At 35.5% G+C, this 11,147-nt stretch overlaps 1 pseudogene; it reads right to left on the bottom strand.

Moving 5' to 3' along the window:
* Positions 1–463: 463 nt before the first annotated feature.
* On the bottom strand, positions 464–9,906 carry LOC107822969 (beta-galactosidase 15-like; annotated as a pseudogene).
* Between the last annotated feature and the right edge of the window lie 1,241 nt (positions 9,907–11,147).

Here is an 11,147-nt window from a genome sequence, read left to right as displayed (position 1 = left end):
TCTTAATATACAAAAATTTTGATAATGAATTTTGAACTAAAATTGAAGTTTGCGAAATGGGTTCTTATTGGACTATACCATGTTAAGAACAGTGTACTAAAGTCGTGTTATGCGAAAATGAACACATCAAACGCTATAAGCCTATAACACTGGTTTGAACGCTCTAACATCAGGTAGAAGAGAGAGAGAAAAAATAATATTAAAACTGAATACTATAGTATTGAGCGGATGTGAGATATTATGAAATTTAACCATGGAATATTCATCGTGAAGAATTTGAGATTGTTGATCCAAATAGAGACAAGTCCAATTAAACTGAAGCTTTTAAACTATCGTCAATCACAATTGCCATCTTGAATGAAATTCCAACAAGTTGAAAATCTCGGCGAAATCTATTAATTCTCTACTCATAGAATACATCAGATTAATTACTAAATCACATTCTAAGGAGAAAAATACCAGATCAAAATCTTAGAATTAACAACTAAATTTATTATGTTCTTAAGGGAAAAAGGAAAAAGATTAAGACTTGCAAAAACTAGCAAATGGCCTCGACCACGAGCCTCTTGGCAATATTGTCACAATTAGTCGATCCAAGAATACTTTGAGATGCAGCCACAGAACAATTTTCCTTGCCAACACACTCCCTTTGGATTATAGAAAGTACATCACTGTTGCTTTCACAGCTTCCCTTCTCAAAAGAACCACATGTCCCTTGTGTATCACCAAAATTTGCAAATTTTATAGCAGAAATTGGTCGATCATGGCATGATATGTTCATCAACTTATCTTCATATGCATTTCCACAAGCACTTCCGACTCTAACTGTTTGGAAATTTACAAGTGATGGGTTGCCTCCGAATTCTTCAAGCAAGACTATCTCGTTGTCACCATCGTTGGACAGGAACGAACGTGGAACATGGTACCTACATAGCAATTAATTATTGAGATTAGTAACATGTTAAAATACATTGATAGTATTAAAAAAAAAAAAGTTATGATGTGAAACTAACCATCTTTGAGTAGGCTGACCACAGTTGGAATTGCATTTTTTATCACTATATGGACCACGGTAGTCACAAGGGTCAGTAGAACAGCCATCTTCTTCTGCCAAATAACTTGGCCAATAACGACCTATGCTTTGACCATTTACCCAGGCTAGCCCCTTGCCCAAACCTTGTAAGTCCACAACCACTGGATCATTACCTAATGGAGCTGTAAAAGTAGCCTGACACAAAACAAAATGAGTTTAAATTCTATACATTGACAAATAATTAAGTCAGTTATAATATAATTACAAGTAAATTTGTTTAATAAAACAATAATTGGTAAGGTGCTAATAAATGATGAGATATGTATGTTACCTTGTACCATGTCATCATCCTATTAATAGGAACATCATGGGATTGCCATTGAGATTCAAAGCGTGAATTTCCAGCATACAACTTATTTTCAAGTCCATGCAGATCAACCTTGTACGACCATTTGTGTGCAGACAAATCTTTAACTACACGTTCATCACCATTTCTTCCAACTATTTCCACTGGACCAGGGACTCCAGTTTGAATCAAATCAAAACGAGGTCCATAGTTCTGTTAAATTCCAAAAATTATATAATTCAGTTGTCAACATAAACTAAAGAGTTTTTTTTAAGTTACTAAATAATTAGAAAGAAGTACACAATTATCTGTTGTTGTAGATAGTCTTCACATGATATAGTGTAAGGAAATATACAAAGTGTACAAAATAAAGTTACCTGAAGGCCAACAGTAGCACTAAGCAATGTAATCTGATTCTTTCCAGGATTCAATTTAATCTTGTTTTCAAAGACATAATTGAAGATTCCATATGTTGCCCATTTCGACCCTACAATAAAAAAAGTACAATGTTTAGCAACCAATTATTCAAATTAACAACTAAATTAAAAAACAAATAAAAATATACATTATGAATTAATTAATACCTAGATATTGGCCATTGACATAGACATGTAAGATGTGGCCAGTGCCGTTCACTCTAAGGGTCATATCATCACTCCAGATTGGATCATCTTTGCCAAGGTTAAAACTGTTTTAACAAATAAAAGAAAAACTAATAATTCAACATTGTAATTGGAAAAGAAGATATAGTTCAAAGCAATTAGAGAAAATTAAAAAGAGCAATTGATTACCTTGTCATGTACCACATATAGTCACTAACATCATCAGCTACCTTTTGATCAAGCAATTTATTTGCAGAAACGTGACCCTTTCCCAGTAGCACAGTCTCATCAAGTTTTTCAGGCCTCCATGACCATTGGAGAGAAGCTGTCTCGCTCTCTCCCTCATTTGACTTCTTACCATAATGGAAGTTTGTGTATTCACCTATAATATTGTGACATGTACAAAATTAAATTAATATTCAAGATATCAAAAATTTATGTAGTTACAAGATAATTGGTATGAATTTAACTATTACCCCCTCTGGTCCATTTAAGTGATTTTTTTGGTTGTTTTCACACATATTAAAGAATCTACCTTTTAGCATTAATTAACAATGTAATTGACCATAGTAACCTTAGCTAGCGTTTCCGAATTTGTTTTGAAAAATCTGATTTGAAGATGAAAATGTGTTTGGACATACGTTTTCAAAACATATTTCCAACTTTATTTTGGAAAAAACATATATATAATTCCCAAGTTTTGGGATTTTGGCCGAAAATAAGCAATTGGGGTGATTTTGGGATTTGGGGTTTGGAATTTGGGATTTTGCCAAAATGTGGCAAAATTTATGGCCAAACATGAGTTTTGAAAATAAATCCCAAATTTATTTTGGCAAAACTCATGGTCAAACGGGCCTTAGTTTGTTATTGAAAATATAACAAATGCTCTTATGCTCTTTACTCTAAGGGCAACTTTGGAAAAAGAAGTTAATTATATGTAACTTCCACAATAAGTGGAATTACTAAACTGAAAAAAGCAAAAAAAGCAAGTAACTTTTCTATATCATGTTAAATTACACCGATATAATTTTCTTTAATCGGACAGTGAATATAGGTTAAATTGATTTTGTTTTAAGTTATGTTGAATGTACCAAAAGTATTTAATTACCTTTGCTGTGTTGTAAACCTCAGTCTTGCAATCTGGAAGAATACTTACAGACCAAGCTGGAACATTGTATTTAACACCTTCATAAGTGATGGTGGCATCTGTAGTTGTATTTGCATTGCTCAAGAAGCAGCTTGATTTGTCATCCAAAGCATAAATTGTAACCTAAAAAAAGAACATTAACATAAAATATTTTTTTTAAAACAACAAAAAAGATAATAATGATAATACACTATAAATTTTTTATCAACTTACAGAAACGGAATTTCCCAAATCATTGTTTGAAATATTGCCACTGGTAAGTGTTTTCTCCATCGAATGCAATACATCATGAAGTTCTTTCAGATGCCCATATTTTGGCTGGTTCAAATTTCCTTAAGTAATAAAAAATTTAAATTAAGTTAATTGAAAAATCGAAAATAATATTAAAATTAACAGGGTTAAAAGTAAATAATTACCAAATTCATCAAGTGGTGCATCGTAATCATATGTTGTGGTAATATATGGACCGCCAGCTGTTCTGCCAAAGTTTGTCCCACCATGATACTGAAAAAATAGGACGAAATTATTTTTTGGACAAATATAAAAATTTGCAAATAAAGTTAAAGGAAATATAGAAAGAGAATTAATAGTATGATCTCGTTATAACTCACCATATAGTAATTTTGGAACGTGCCACCAGTTTGAAAGAATCTTGCAACAGCAAATGCAAGGTCCTCTGCTGTTCTATGAGGATCTCTGCCACCCCAATTCTTGAACCTTAATGAATTTAAGAGTTATGTAAATTAACAATATTTTTAATTAGAGATAATTAAAAATATATAGAGTATTTGTTTTTATAACTTACCATCCAGTCCAGTTTTCAGTCCTCATCTTTGGGCTATTGGGATTGTTAGGAGTAAACTGATCACAATACCAACCATTGCACGTATTTATCTGTTACAAAATATAGTTTTATTCCATCAATACACTTAAAAGTAATACTTATACATAGAAATACTAACTTTTATGCACTGACAATAAAACTTTTAACAAAACCATTATAAAGTTATTATAAATAAATTCTAATGATTTAGATTAATTGGTAACCTAATAAAAATGATAACTACAACAGATCAATATTATTTTTCACTATCGATGCGTATAACTAGAACTCTTATATTAATATATGTAAGAAGAATAAGAACAATTTACCATGGGTTGAGGAGCGTCATTCTGTTGGCACATAATCCATGGAACTCCAATATTAAGAGATTGGGCCATATTTGAACACCAATCAATATAAGCTTTACCAGCATCTCCATAAGCTGTCTCTACATTACCATATTCATTCTCAATTTGTGCAAGAATTATAGGACCTCCTTGAGATGCAAATAGCTTCTCTTCTTTCACCATGTTAACTATCAATTGTGTAAAGTTTTTCATCTCATCCTAATACACAAAAGAAAAACAAAATCATAAGTATTAGGATAACAGTGAAAAATAATGCTTTGTTGCTTAAAAATTACTATATAATGTCAAAAACGGATTTAAAGTTCTTTTGTGCATTCAAAAGAATTCATCGTTTTCTGTTCAAGTTAAGTACACATATTAAATTTAATAAAACTGATTTTAGGTTCTAGATTTGCCTGTGCAAAATTTATTATGTGTATTACCATAAAAACGCTGTTGGCTGTGCGCAACTGAACGCCAGGCATATTGTGCAACCACACTGGAAATCCTCTGCAGAAGTGAAGGAGATAAATAAAAACAAGAAAACACCAATAAAAAGGCCAATACACTAATGAACTATTTAGATATAATTCTGAAATAATTAATCTAGCTTGATTATTACATACCCATAGTTCCATTCAGCGCAAACATAAGGTCCAATACGAAGAACAGCATAAAGTCCTTCATCTTGAATTGTTTTCAGAAACCTTATCAGATCTAAATTTCCAGTAAAATTGTATTCGCGACGTAGTGGCTCGTGGGCATTCCAGAATACATAGGTTTCAATTGCATCAAGTCCACCTTCCTTGGCTTTCTTTATCAGATCAGGCCACATCTACAAAAAAGGTCAACCGAAACAAAGCAATATGTTTTAGAGTATCGTAAAAGAGTATAGTAAAGAATATATAGTAGTAAGAAACTAGGGTTTACCTGAGCAGTGCTTCTAGGGTAATGAATGGAACCGGACAAAAGAACTTTTCTTTCACCATTAATGGTGATGGCTCTTCCGTCATGAGAAACTTGATAAGCATCACAAGTGCTAATAACTAAAAGTAAAAATAAAAATAAAAGAGTTTTGAAGGAAACCATTGTTGAAGGGAGAAAAAAGATATAATGCAGATTGTGTATTAAGGAAGGTATATATAGAAATCTGGTACGTAGGATCAGGTTCAACCTTAGTCAATCTCGGTCAGCAAGATATTTGAATTGATAATGATACCAAAAGTTGTTAGGATAAAGCTAATTAACCATAGAGTTTAATTTTTATACATTACTAAGTATTTTTCTACTATTAGGTTACCTAAAAAAATAAATTCTGAAAATCATCCATAAAAAGGGGAACTATTATACAAACCTGAATAAACGGATAATGTTTCATTACTGTATATAAGTAAAGAGTTTAATTTCTATACTGCAAAGGAAAAAGTTAGTAAAATTATCAGCTTATCTAAACGATAAGCACATAATAAGTATGTATATGATTATTATTCTAGAAGGGAGAATTTGTAGTTTGAATCCAAAACAATTTCTGGCGGGAGAATTTCTTCGTGTAACAATTGAAAACTTCCTTAATTCAAATTTGCAAAACCTTCATTGTTTTGGAGTCCATATTATTATAGCTCAAAGCATAAATTTTAAATCCATATTATTATAGCCCAAAGCATAAATTTTAAAGTACCCTTACAAAGAGATAAATTATTCAAAGCAATTGACTCACTTATTATGAAAAATCAATTGTCTTCGCCTTTTCTAATTAAGCTTAACAATATTGTAGATAGGAGTGTACAAGGAAACTCGAAAAATCAAACCATATCAAACACCAAACCAACTCACTAGATAAAGTGATTTTTTTTTATTTGATTTGGTATGAAATTTAAGAAAAGTAAAATCCGCGATGTTGGTGTGCTTTCGTTTTATAGTCAACTGATCACGCCCAGCTATGCCTTATAAAAAGTACTAAGCGATCGTTGCAAATATAATCCGGTTTACAAGTCCGGAGTCGAATCCCACAAGGAATTATTCTACTAATGACAACTGTTAGTTTCGCAAGAATTCAAGTAATCAACTTTCAGAAATATTGAATAATGAGTTGAGTTTTTACTAACTAAAAACAAGGTAATTAAATAGGTGTAATTTTATTATTAACAAAGCAAATATTATAGACAAGATTAGAAAGGTCTAGGGTTACGATTTTCCCTCTTATCGGAATCCTTCCTGTTATGTCTCCTATAAATTCGCCTAGATACTCTTTACCGATTGTGACCACTTTAGGTGTTGTAATTCTCTTCCGAGCAATTACAACAATTTATTAGACGTATTCTTCCGAACTACGCTAGCTAGTACTAGTTTACTGCTCACTAAGATCGCACCAAGGTTTTGTTATTCCTAATCTCACCTTTAAACCCTCCGTATTTATCCCTCGTATACGTTAGGAGTGATGTGATTCAACAACCACCTAAATATGTACCTTTTTCCAAGTAATACACAATAAATAGGCATAGTTAATTGAGGGCCCTTCAATCAACCATAATAACACGTAGTTGAACAAGTAGAGAAAATCCAATGGCAAATTTATATTAAACGCAACAAAAATTCATCCTCCAAGAGGTTCCATCAAACCTAGAATAAAGGGTTTAGCTGCTCAAAATTGTTTTCACCCGTGGTCAACTCAGGTTCGCCCCTTGATAACTAGGGACTATGGTTCATTTTACACTCCTTCTTACTTGAGTTTTGATTAAAAATGTATACAAAATAGTCCCAAAGGCTTATATGTTATACTTGTTTGCAGAGTTTGGTAAAAAGGTGACAATTAGTCAAAACCAGCTCAAGAAGGAGTGAAACATGCACAAGTACCAAGAACAAGTCAAGCACAGTGCAACAAGTTCATTACGGCCGTATTTTATTTAGTGCGATCCGCAGTGAGGAGATTCAGAGAGGTGCTTATTTTGGAAACTCAAGCAACGCCGCAGCAAAGCGTTTTGTGCGGACCGTACTAGACTCACCGCGGCCGCAATCGAGATTGTGTAGTCCGCAATGATGGGGTTCAGAGAGTTGGGAGTTTTGAGGACATAGCCAATGCGGTCCGCGGTCCTTTTTGTGCGGACCGCAGAAGAAGCCACCGCGGCCGCGGTGCATTTTATGCGGCCCGCGATGGCCAAGTTCAGAGAGCAGAGATCTAAAGCCAAGAAGCCTCACCGCGGCCGCACTCGATTTTGTGCGGACCGCACTACCCCCGTAGGGGTATTTTTGTCCAAAAAATTCGGCCTAGTATAAATACTTTCTTTTCCCATTTTTAGGTCATCAGTTGTAATCTAACTTTGAGTTGCGCTCGTGAACAGTGGTTTTTGACTATTTTGAGTAATTTGTAGCTATTTTAACACTGAAGTTTCTTTATATTAGTTTGTAATTAAATCTTATGGTTTTTTCTTCATTTATTTCTTTGTTTTCTTCTAATATCATGAGTATCTAGACCCATTAGCTAGGGTTGTGTCTCAACCTTAGTGTGAGTATTTGATGGGTCTTTAGTTTTAAGGCTTGAATGTCTATGGGTGTTTGATATTTAGACTAATTTGTGTTTCCATGTTGAATTAGTGGTTGCAAACACTAATTTGTGCCTTTTTGACTTGAGCTCTTCTTGAGAAAGAGAGCTTGAGTCTAGGAACATTAGTCCAACAAGGAATTGGGGCGTATTCAGGAGATTGATAGCCCCAATTAAAGGGTTAAACCTAGAGATAGTAATACCCGACTTGAACCTCAATTGCTTGCACAAATTATCATACCCAATTGGTCTTGAGAAAGTCAATTAGGGCAAAATTACTCAAACTACTGAGAGGTATAGAGTGAGAAGTTTCGTGCATTGGTTATATCTAATCCCCAATATGACAATCTTGCCTTAGACTCGAGAACCCATCAAGTATCTACCTACGAGAAAGTCACTGCCCTAGTGTCTCCTTAACCATTTAGACAACCTTTCACGTATCTTACTCTTAGCTTAACTTAGCATGTTATTAGCATAATATTAAAAGTAATATCAAACCAAAAGATGAATAGAAGAGTAACTAAGAGCAATTACGCATTTTTAGTTTAGATAGGAATCCAATTCCCACTTCTAGCTCCCTGAGGATTCGATCCCGACCATCTCGGGTAAAAGTTGCTTCGACCACTCTCGCTACTTTGTGGTGGTGTAGGGTTGGCTCCGATCACCCCACCGTCGGCTCCTCTTCAACCACTCTTCCATCAACCTCTATCCTTCGCCTTTTCAGCCTCTTCGTCCTCGCCCTGATCCGACTCATCGACCAAGTGAAACACTGTAGAAGCCAGAATCTCCGCTAGCGGGGTAGCAGCCTGGCGAACTAGGACCGTGCGAGGCTGGGATTTGAGGAGTAACAGCGGTCTGAGCAGGCTCACTTGCAGCCACAATGAGTACGGGCCGGCCGAAATACCCGACTGGCGAAAAGCAGGCGTAGGAGCCCTCGCCCTCCTTGAAGCCCTCCGATCTACCAACGAAGAAAGATAAATAAGAAATAGAAGGACAAAAAAGATGATATAAAGGTCAAAACTATAAAAGTCAAAGTAAAGTGACTCGCCGGCCGCAGGACTACACCCAAGCCTCTTATTAAATTGTGACCACTCGCAAATCCCCACCATTTGAGGCAAAATCTGACTCACCCAGTCGTGAATGTCAACGACTGGAGAATGAGGATCCCTCTCGACTGCAAAAAGAGAAGGAGAACGATCAGATCGCCAAAAATAAACAACGAAGTCATTTGGGAGAAAAACACTTACAAGCAAAGTTCCACTCCATGGGGTATTCGCAGGGGTTCGATACCACGTGCTCTGTCTTCACGTAGAAGAAATTCGCCCAAAAACAACGATTATTTTTATCGTCCATCTTCACCACCAACCCCTTGGTTCCGCGGTGGCGCATTTGAATCATCGAGCCCCTATAAAAACTTGGGGCGAAGAGGTGAAGCAGATGGCTGAGAGAAATACCACGGTTGGCCAGCTCCTCGTACTTGATAAGCATAAGAAAAAGCTTGTATATGTACGGAGAGAGCTGAGTGGGCACACACCGTAAAAACGACAAAACTCTTCCACCAATGAAGGAAGAGGAAGTGTATAGCCGACAACGAACGGGTACGCATAAAATACGCAATACCCTGGGCAATGTACTTGCACTACATCGGTACTAGCAGGGATAAGTTCGACGTGGGCCGGGATTCGCCACTTAGCCCTAAATGCAGTAATCTCCGTCGCATCCATCTCAGAAATGACGGGCTCGGGTTCACCCTCAGGTGGGTTCTTGAAGTCTGACCTAGCCTTCCCCGAACGTGGAATTATCTCATCCACGGTGGGAAAATTCTCGTCTTCTACCATGGTTTCTCCTTCTTCATGAGGAGGCACGTCTACGGCCAAAGTTACAGGATCAGAGGAAGCACTGGCTATTTTTTCTGATTATATGCTAAAAGGAAGTGCAAAAGTGAAAAAAATGACAATAGCTGAAAACGCTAAAGGGAGAAAGAAAACACAGATGCGGAAAATTTAAAGAAGGAGAAACTTGGGTTTCAAAAGCTCTAGAAATGCAATAGCTCAAATGAGAAATACCCATCCCTATTTATAAGAATATGGGCACCCTGATCGAGAAAGCCCAAATGCCGCCTCATTAATTCCGAAACGGAAGAAGCACGGGAAATGACGTAACGTATTGGGAACATGCGCCATAATGACGCATGATGAAATGATGTCATTTCAAATCGATGTAACGGTCAGATGTGGCTCTTGAAGCACCACATCATCACCTCGCCATAAAAGGGTCACTCCTCGGCCAACGTGCTCAAAATTTTCAAATTTGTAACTGGCAAAATTCGCCCATCGAGCTTGTCCAAAAACAACCCTGACGGGTGGAGAGACTAACTATATGGGTCAAAATCTGGTCAAGGGGACCTCGCCTGAAATAAGGCAATCAAGAATCAATTAGGCCGAGGTCGTGCTTAAGAAGCAACACTGGCGAGCCGAGCAACTAATGTCGAGGTCGAGCACTCAGTTCGGCCAAAATGACTAATTTAGCAATAAGATATTTTAAAGGAATACTCTGAGGAATATTCTCTGTTTTGTACTTTCAGTAAGTAAGGGATATGTCCCATATAAGTAGAAATAAAGAGAGAAAGAAAGGGCATGTAATTTTCTATCTTGATAAGCTCTCTCTAGAAAAATTGACTCTCAAGTAACTACAAACATTATCTTTACACAAGATTCGATTCGCTGCTTTATTCCAATCTTTCCCACATAAGATCCGATAAAGTATTTGATATTCCCATGTTTGGTTATATATTTAGGTGAATTATTCTCTATATTTACAGTCATTGCCATTTATCATATTTATTGTTTGTCCTTATCCTCTTATTCATTCACAACAATATCATTAAACCTCTTTTAGGCATTTAATAGCTTCAAATGCGGTTTTTAGACTATTACTATCCATCAATCTTGGATCTATGATTTATTATATTTAACTAGAATTTACCCATTATTATTTATTTAATTAATTTAACAAAACGGCTTAACACTTTTTGGTCAAACAAAGATCACAATTATTTCTTTGCATGATAAAATGTCCAGTAAGTGATCATGGATGCTACAGATAATTTGCAAAGCAATATTTCTTGAATTTTGATGTGGAGAAGAAGAATCCAAACTGGTTGTTTGTTAGGCAATATTATTCATATACACATATATAAATATTTCATATCTTGAATACAAGTTTGTTGTGTTTAGGAATGACATATTAGTTACTTCCCCTGTTTCAGTTTATGTGAACCTATTTCCTTTTTGGTCCCATAAACTGTGAAC

The sequence above is a fragment of the Nicotiana tabacum genome, chromosome 1 (assembly GCF_000715075.1).
Source record: "Nicotiana tabacum cultivar K326 chromosome 1, ASM71507v2, whole genome shotgun sequence".
NCBI lineage: Eukaryota > Viridiplantae > Streptophyta > Magnoliopsida > Solanales > Solanaceae > Nicotiana > Nicotiana tabacum.
Note: the sequence above shows the minus strand (reverse complement) of the source record. Positions and strands in the feature narration are given on the sequence as shown.